Here is a 9,255-nt window from a genome sequence, read left to right as displayed (position 1 = left end):
AATCATTAATGCAATTGTCTGTGAACTATTTTTTTGCTTTCACTACATTTATTCGAAAGACAATAGACATTTTTTGTCTGGGGAAAGGGTCAACTGCTAGTGGTAGTGCATCATACCCTTTTGATGAAATCACGCCCACTGGAATCAGTGTAAAATGTTTTGTTTGTTGCCATGCTTGTAATGATTTCAGTTGAAAGTTCTTTTCCATTTTCATCGTCGATTGGTATTGGTCCAACCTACAAATAAAAACAATTATTCATAAGATGTTAGAAATATGTAATGGCAGAAAAGAAACAAGGCGAATGCATTGTCATGCAAAATGTGAAGGCCTCCAAGAAGAAATCGATGCAAGGTGCAATGACACAGCACTCACTATGAACTCGGTTTCCATATAGTCCTTTCCCTTGTAAACTCTAGTTATCTGCACAAAGATAAGAAAAGCTATATCAATTATCAAGAATACAAAAATATTTTTAGTCGATAAACAAGGAATGAAAAAACAGAATAAAGTCCATATTTTTGGTACTATCAACCTCACATTTCTTTTACATATACATTTCACCAAGTATTTGCCTGATCTAATCATAGGTGAACCGCACATGTTATACACAAGATGTTGAATGGACAATAGTAAATCTACCAAGTCTAAGGTATATGATAATTCAGAACGAATAGCGTTACTATTAAAATTTCCAAACAAATAGCGTCATGTTGCTGTAGCAACAAAGATGTGTGCTAGAAAATTCGTTGAGAACATGAAGATCAGGAACAAAAAAGAAGCAAGTAAATCCTTATGAGTGGTGGTTCAGACAAGCAGTATTCATATGATTAACCTGATATATCCATGGATTAATCTGCTGATGCACTTCATCCAATATGGGCCCACGCAGAATCATGGGAGGAACCTTGAAGCGGGAAACATAAATTCGTCAGATTGATAATGCACCTTTTTTAAGATCCCTTTGATCCATTCAGTATTTTAGAGATACTTTGATCCCTTCTTCATACCTGACCATCAGTTTTGATAGGAACAACGTCCTTAGGGCGAAATATGTACGCTCCAGAAGCCTACAGTCCAGGAAAAAGCAAACAAATGCCAGTGTAAGTACTTGCTAATTTTAAGGGGAAATAGACTATTTGTAGAATCCCTAGTGCACCTGAGGATCATCTCCGCCTCCATCTTGTCCTATGTAATACTTGTACTTCTGCTCGAAATTTGCTTCAACCTTGAAATATGGTAATGATTCTTGAGTACAGGTGATTCTAGATAACAAGCAAAACTAAAAGCGAAATTCAATATCCAATACCAGAATGGACATATGAGCTGCTAGGGTAGATAAGCCTGGATAATCTTAGTGTACAACTTTTGTACTATTTAAGATGAAAGCAAGGCAAGAGGTAAAACCGTTTCAGATTGAAAATAATGCTGGGAAATTAGCAGATTACCTGAGTCTTGCTATCGGAGTACTGTGATAATGCTCCAGCTGCATCATATTGAAGTTTCAAATGCCCTTGCCCAACTTGCAGATTCCTACTTTCACTTCCCTGAGAGTTTAGAGTGGATGTCGAAGAGATAGATGCTGAAATGTATATAATGCAACAGAGAAATTGTCAAACTTTCGAGCAATCCTTTATATTTTGTTGTATATCAAGACGAAAGATATGGAATTCACCTGATCTCTTTCCGCTCGAGATAAAATAAGTGCTAAAACCAAGTGGTGGTACCGAAGCAGGAAAAGCAACCCAAAACTTGGGACTTGCGGCAGGCGATGTGCCCAAGTAAGCCTTGACATGTCTGTCCCGTAGGTGCGATGAGGCATTAGCTATAGGCAGAAGTTGCGATTCAATTTCTCTTCCCTCAGAATCATGGACAACAATTGAGTCACTCATGACCTGTTAATTTTACAAAGAGGCACATTTAGTTTTCATTCTACAGCATGGGAGTTTCATGGTAGTGGCACTATTTATAAGCACATAGTGTTCATAAACAGAATGGATGGATGTATGAATCAGAAAAGACCAACAAAATATTTTGTTTTTCAGGGAACAAAAATTGCATACTGGTATGCGGAGGACATCCTCTCGTTTCCATCCAAGAGAGTTGTACACAAGAACAACCTGTAACAAAAAGTTGAAAACAACAAATTAGATGTTACACGGGTTTACTTTCAAAGAAAGTGTCATGGATTTATTAAAACCTATACAAATTTCATCTTGAGAAGAGCCATGCATGAGTTAAGAACACAACTCACCAAGCTTTTTCCTTGAGATAAGTTCATCTCGGAAGGGGGACAATAAGTAATGTTCAGGAGAGGACACTGAAAAAAGTTCAGTAAACAGTAAATACTAAGTCATTTTTAACTAAAAAGGCAAATTAGTTAGAGAACCTGCAAACCCGACCTGCCCAAACTTTGTCGTTGGGGACGAACAACGAGAATTTGAGTCTGACTCACTCAAGCAACCGAGAGAAGTGGAAACCAATTCCTCCGCCTGGACAAGAATCGAACCAAATCAATCCATCAAATCCCAAAAGAAATCATCAAATATGAAATACAGCAATTTTCTCGAGAAGTTACTTTCTTATAGCCAATCGATAATCTCTTCGCATAATCATTTGCAACGTGTTGCTTCTCTGTTCCTGTAACAGCATCATGATGCTGAGCAAGAGCTAGGGCATCTCCTAAGCTATCTGTTGTGGAACCTGACTTGCTTCTTCCAATGAAGAACTCCAGCTGCCTAGCTGCCTGAATGTGAAAACATATTAACCTTTAAGCATGAACGGCACCAAGTGACCAAGGCAGTATATCATATGGTGTTGGACATCTAGAGGGAAACATTAAAAGACTAGGTAAAACTACCAAGTAATATCCACTCATCATGCGGACATATCGTTTTAAGGCGGGTCTGCTTGTGAAGTAACCTGTCCAGTATGCATTGGGGTTATCTGCATATCTGATCAAAGAAACACAGCCATATGAATGAGAAGGAACAAAAGTACAAAAGCGAAGTTAATTGTACCAATCATGAATATAAGATAGAACATACGGAAAGAAATCGTTTGTCTTAAGAGGCCATGGCTCATTTGCAGAAAATTTCGCATCAGTGTAAATGGAAGGAGTAGAGTACAGGGCATTCACACGGCCATCCTGAGGTATGGTCAAAGAGAACAAGCATGGTGAGTTATAATGTGTTAATAGATATTTTACATAAAATATCTGCACTATTTACTTATTTACCAATTTAAAATGCTCAAATAAAATCAACTAGTATCAAGGAAGGCATGGACCATTTTCTTAAGCATTTATGTCCTTACCTAATTATATGACACAAGAAAAAAAATCAAATGCATCCCATGAATTGTTCCCATATTGATACTAGTGTGTGAGAAGACTGAAACATTTCAAGCATATTGCATGATCCATAACTGAAACAATCATGATGGTGACAGCTCACGAGATATGATTAAGTAGTGCTGTGATTATAAGTTTGTGATATAGCTTCGATGTTACTAAAGAAATACACCCACCGATTCACAATACAAATGGTTTAGGACATTTACGGTCTTCAAAGTACCATTTTGACCATATTCTTAAATATGCTGTTTCAAACAAGCATAATTATCTTTCAAAAAAAAATATGTCATGAAAATCTAGTATTGTTCGTCTTGTTCCAGGCTCATCCTTTACCTTGTTCACATAATGAATTAATTTGTCCATCTGTCTGAACCAACTTTCTGCGTATTGATATTTGAAGTCTGTTCCCATTGTAAACATGATATGGTTTGTCCTTGTAACATTTGCCTACAAAAAGAAAAGATATAATGGATATAAATTACAATGAACACCTGTACTACCAAATACTAGAATAACTTTAAGTATGAAATGATGCGGTTTAAATAACGGAAATCTATTTGTAGAACGGTCTGTATTTGGCTTATCGACAGAACCACGTGCGCGCTGTAAGATCGACCTCACTTCCATACTTTCCACGAACCACACGGCTCAGCGGTATGGTGGACACGGGTTTAGGACAGACAGTGTTACCTGTCGGGACGTTTCTGTTGCATCCTTTAAATTTTCAGCATGAAATGCTAAGGTCGAAGTAACATAGAAATCTGAAGCCGCATTTTCAGTGTTAGGTATGAACTTGTGAATGCAATCCAGATGGCCGTTCTAATTAAATAAGAAATTTGTAGTAGAGCAATTGATTTTCATCCAGTGCATATAACTGGGCAAATTATGCACCAGCGTAAAAGTATGAACATATATGAGACCCTACTGTACCTGTGCCAGCGCTGCAGCAACAAAATCATTCACCCGTTGTTCAACATTGTAATCAAAAAGAAGGGGATCATCCTACATAGACAAAAGTAGTAAACAATAGGTTTATTCCTGGTGTTGATTAAATTAACATACCTGAAGTTCTCATCAATTTACCTGGACAACAGGGGAAGTATCATCGACTTCAAAATAAAACTCACCAGGTGGTGGTTCATAATTTTTTGGGAAGATGCCAGCAAAAATCTGAAAAGAAAATGAGCAGATTTCCCACCATTACACATGAAACGTGTTTACCAAACTTTACGAACTTGAAAGTGATTGTTCAGCAAGAAAACTGGCAGGAGTGCTGCATACTCATTGACAATAAAGAAACTGTTACAAAATATATATGGTCATGGTTTTTATTAGGAGCATGCCACCTCAGTAAGGTGCAGATCACTCGCAACGAGAAATACTGCTAAGACCCCATGGGTGCGTTGCAGTGCAGGTCTACGCTAGATCATCAGAATGATTCACTGTATAGTTACATTACGGAAAAGGAAAATGCTACTTACATCAGCTGATGAGCCGAAGGTCTTGGAGCCCCTCCATACAACCTCGAGTTCTTTTGTCACATTCCTCGTGTCACGATCTTGGTAATCAATCCGGAAAAAATATAAGGCATCAAATCCTACCTGAAAGACGGTAAAATGTGTTACACTGGTATACTTCTTATCCACAGTAGCCATATATCCAATCTAAGGCTGTGAGGTTGGGACAAGGTTGTATTGTATCAAGAGCAAAAGATGGATCTTGTAGAGAGAATAAGAATAGCAGAGACAAAACAATCACGACAAGAGAGAAAAGATTTGGGGAAATGACAGCACGTTATTTAAGTATAACCTTGAACAAGTACAGGGGATTATCACTCCCTCACAAGTCACAACCTTTCAAATAATTTGCCTTGGGTCCATGCCCTATACAAGAATCTAGTGCTAACAAATAACCTAGTCTTTAATCCATTCTTGCACTCTTAACCTTACTTTGGATGAGATCTTGGCCCCTCAGATTGCTAGCTATGGTGATACCTAATGGTTATATATTGTCCCACACATGTTCTCCAACTTCTCCTCCGACGAAACTAGAAGTCTCTAAGAGATTAAATTAGTATAGAAATCCCTAGTCATACATCTCAACTAAATGTTTATGCAGCCATCTCTACGCTGACAAGTCTGACATGTTTGTCAAAACACTGTAGGCGTAGCTGAAAATTCAATGAAGTGACCGAGTTGTGTAAATTATTTAGTTATATGTTAGGTGGTCAAGAAGTGCAGTCAATCACTTCACTCTTGAGAGCATAGCCCTTGGAATTCCTATTATGCATGCTCTATGAATCAACAGTGCCACATCTCTACGTTCAGGTATTACTGTAACCAGTGATGACAGGTAGCCTATCATAATGGTACAGAAGTCAGCATCCTGAGTGTGAAACTCATCTTATCATGCAAATGAGATGTACACGGAAGTAACAGTGGACCATAAGAAAAAAAAAGTCACACAAAATCTGAAAGCATGACATTATAAAATGGATACAGTGAATTACCTCTGCACCGAGCAGGTAAGCCTGAACCGCAGAGTGCCCAAACGGATCGATCTGCCAACCAATCCTCGGAATCTGACCAAACTCCTCCTTGATGAACCTGTGCCCCAGCGTAGTCTGATCGATCATGTCAATGTAGTGCACAGTCGCCTCGTCGTGCATGCACATACCCCCATTTCTGCAACATCACAAGGAGTAATATGCCATCAATCAGTTATAGAACATAGACACGATTGCTAGCGCAGCCTAAAAAGGAAAGTTGTTCAAAGAGCCAGCATACATGAACTCCAACCGTCCGGAGCTGACGAGCCCCTTCACCGTATCCTTGATCATGTCGCTCTGCTGCCTCCACCATCTCTGGAAAAACGCCTGCAACCAAACCATTCATAGACGGTCACTGAAGATAAATCACAGCATCGAACCAAAACAGAACCCACATTGTAACACCATCCGTTCTATTTGGATGCAGAACTGCTGGTCCAGCTCCAATTCTGGAAACAGACAGCAGGGGCAGAGTTTCCTGTAATACTGACAACTGACAAAAACGAAACTGTTGTACAGCAACAGAGCTGTTACAGGTAACTGTTGTACTACATTGCTCTGCAACCTCCCAATTCCAGAACTCCGAGCTTTTCAGATTGCTGACGGACATTGACGGTCTCCTTACCTGCTCGACGTAGATGAACTTGCGGTTCTCGTCCTTGAGCAGCGCCGGCACGAGCGAATCCAGCACGTTCTGGACGCAGGCATTCTGCGACCAAAAAAGACCCAACTTGAGCCTCAACGCTATGCACACAGAGTCTGACGGCAACCGGAAACGTAAATAAATCTACACCAAAACAAGGGTAACAAATCTGGAGGAAAGGGTCGGGGGAGAAGAAAAATCTCGCACAAGTCCGGCGACAATCGAGCGGCGGAATTCGAACCTGGATGGAGTTGTTGGATCCGACGTAGTACTGGTCGACGGTCTTGAGCCAGCCGACGTCGTCGTGGGTGTGGGGGACCACGTGCACGTTCAGCTTCCCGTTGACCACCCCCGCCGACGTGTTGTAGGGGATGTACACCGCCTCGCCGCCGCCGAGCAGGACGGCGGCGGCGGCGGCGAGGAGGAGGAGGGCGAGCCGGACGGGGCCCATGGGCGGTCGCCGCCGGTCGGGAAGCCTCCCACCCGGGGAGAGAGCGCGACGGGGAGGGGGAGGGGGCGGTGGCGGTCGTCGGGTTGCGAGAGTAACTGATGAGTGCGCCGGCCGGCGGGCGAAGTGGACTAGCTAAGAGCAGCGGGGAGCGGGCCCACCTGGCGGTGGGAGGGCTCGCGGAGTGGGCGTGCAGGTGGTTGCGCCCTCACTGTGCCACGTCGGCTTCGGCTGGATGCAGGATATGCTCTGCTGCATTTATCCAGTAGTAGAGCATATTTCAGTTTGTACGCGTTATAATACATATAAATGAATCAAATAAATGATTAAGGTCATCTTTAGGGTTGAAGCTCATTTCTCCCACATATGTCCCAGCGTGTACGAGTGTCCAACAGGCTTTCAAAATTCAATCATTCGGACAGGTCGGGATCCCCAAATCCAGACCATATGCGGCGGAGAAATATGGTTGTCCGGACTATTTGCATGTTTATCTCCAACACGCTGGCCCTACACAAAAAAAAAACCACGATGCACCTTCCCTTCATGGTGGAGGCAACTTGATATATAAACCCTAATCAAGGAGCGAGGAGGAGTTGAGCGGCGGAGCCGCAACCTCATTCTGTAGGAGGATCCCTACACGGACCGCTGAAGAGAGAGAGAGAGGCTCGTGCGGTGTGAGCCGAATCAGAAAAAAAAAAGTAAACCTAATGGTAGGGAAATGATAAAAAAATTGGTGCGGTATCCCTTCCATCGGTGGGAGTCGTGGGTACAAACGAGGATTACTACGGATTATCATTTAATAATAGATTGCCCTTTAGTAACATAGAGAGAGATTATAGACATGTAATTGATTCCTTTCAATAAATGTTGCCTTGTGTTATCAAGCATTGATTTTTTTCTCCATAGATTTGGTTTGTAAAGATTGATTAGAGATCACCGTGATTGATTCCTTTACATGACGATATTACTAAATATATTGAAGATCGTTCTACATGATTTGTGTAGATTTGGCAAATAAAAACCAAATTAAGTAAGTAGATCAATGGGCTAAAAATTATTTAAATAAATTGGTGGGATAGAAAAAAAATCGATGGGGAGGTTTAACCGGAATGGAGTCGATGCTAGCACCTCACCATAGTGTATAGGTCTGTGTCAATTCTGATAGTATGTGGAGCACAAAATAATAGGTTGGTCACGGAAAATGAATCAGAAAAAGGAAGCCAAAAATGAAACTTAGAAGAAAAAACACGCACATGCGTCAAATGGGCCGGCGAACTTTGATTATAGTTAATGTTTTGGTAAGATTTGATTTGTTTTGGCCTTTTAGGTATGAGTAGTGGAAGGCAAGGAAAGTTTTGTTTTGTTCAGATATTGTTTATATTTGATGGAGTAAATGCATGACCTTGTTTTGGGAAAGTGCAAATTTAATTGGATTTTGTTTTGGGGAAGTGTCAATTCTAATAGTATGGCGAGCACAAAATAATAGGTTGCTCATAGAAAAGTTAAATAGAAAAAAGAAGCCAAAATACTGAAACATACAAATAACAAAAAATAAAAATGCTTGCATGCGTCTGCCCTGCCAACTTTGATTATAGTTAATGTTTTGGTAAGATTTGATTTGATTTGAGTAGTAAAAAAGTTTGGATTTAGTTGAGATTTTGTTAAGATTTGATTTGAATGATTTAAACGCATGACATAGTTTTGAAAAAGCTACAATTTGCTTGAGTTAATGCACGCGTCAAATGGACCAGCCCAACTTGCCTGCGCTTCAATGAAAGTTCGTCTATATGATGCTCGTGGGCGTAATATCGGGTTTGCTAAGGGGTTGATGGGAGTAAGGGGAAACTACCAACTCCCCTTTAGAAATAGAGATTTAAGTTTTAAGAAATTAGTTTGTTTGCATTGCTTAGAAGTAAAGGACCTAACGTGGATAAGGACAAGGATTGAAGCATAATCAAGCATGAAGACAAATGCTACTTTGCACTTGACTCGTATGCAGGGCGGAGCCATGGTGCGCCATCTAGGGTCATGGCTCTCCTCATGTTGTTTCTTTTAAAAGCACCTCTAAATTGTTAACTCGAAATAATCTAATTTATACGTTTACCTCCCTCAATATTTTCTCTCTTTCGTAGTCCCCTTGAATTCCTGGCTCTGTCATGCTTGTATGCGATGTGAGACTTGATGCTTAGATTGTCATATGGTTGAAGACTATGGTGATGATGCTTTGAGTGTAGATTTATTTTTAAATGTGCAATGCATTGGC

At 40.6% G+C, this 9,255-nt stretch overlaps 1 pseudogene; it reads right to left on the bottom strand.

Annotated features, from left to right (window-relative positions):
* Positions 1 to 7,094, bottom strand: part of LOC119312550 — a 17,432-nt pseudogene extending 10,338 nt beyond the window's left edge.
* Positions 7,095 to 9,255: the final 2,161 nt, after the last annotated feature.

The sequence above is a fragment of the Triticum dicoccoides genome, chromosome 5B (genome assembly GCF_002162155.2).
Source record: "Triticum dicoccoides isolate Atlit2015 ecotype Zavitan chromosome 5B, WEW_v2.0, whole genome shotgun sequence".
NCBI classification, from domain to species: Eukaryota; Viridiplantae; Streptophyta; class Magnoliopsida; order Poales; family Poaceae; genus Triticum; species Triticum dicoccoides.
This window is presented reverse-complemented; position numbering and strand designations above follow the sequence as displayed.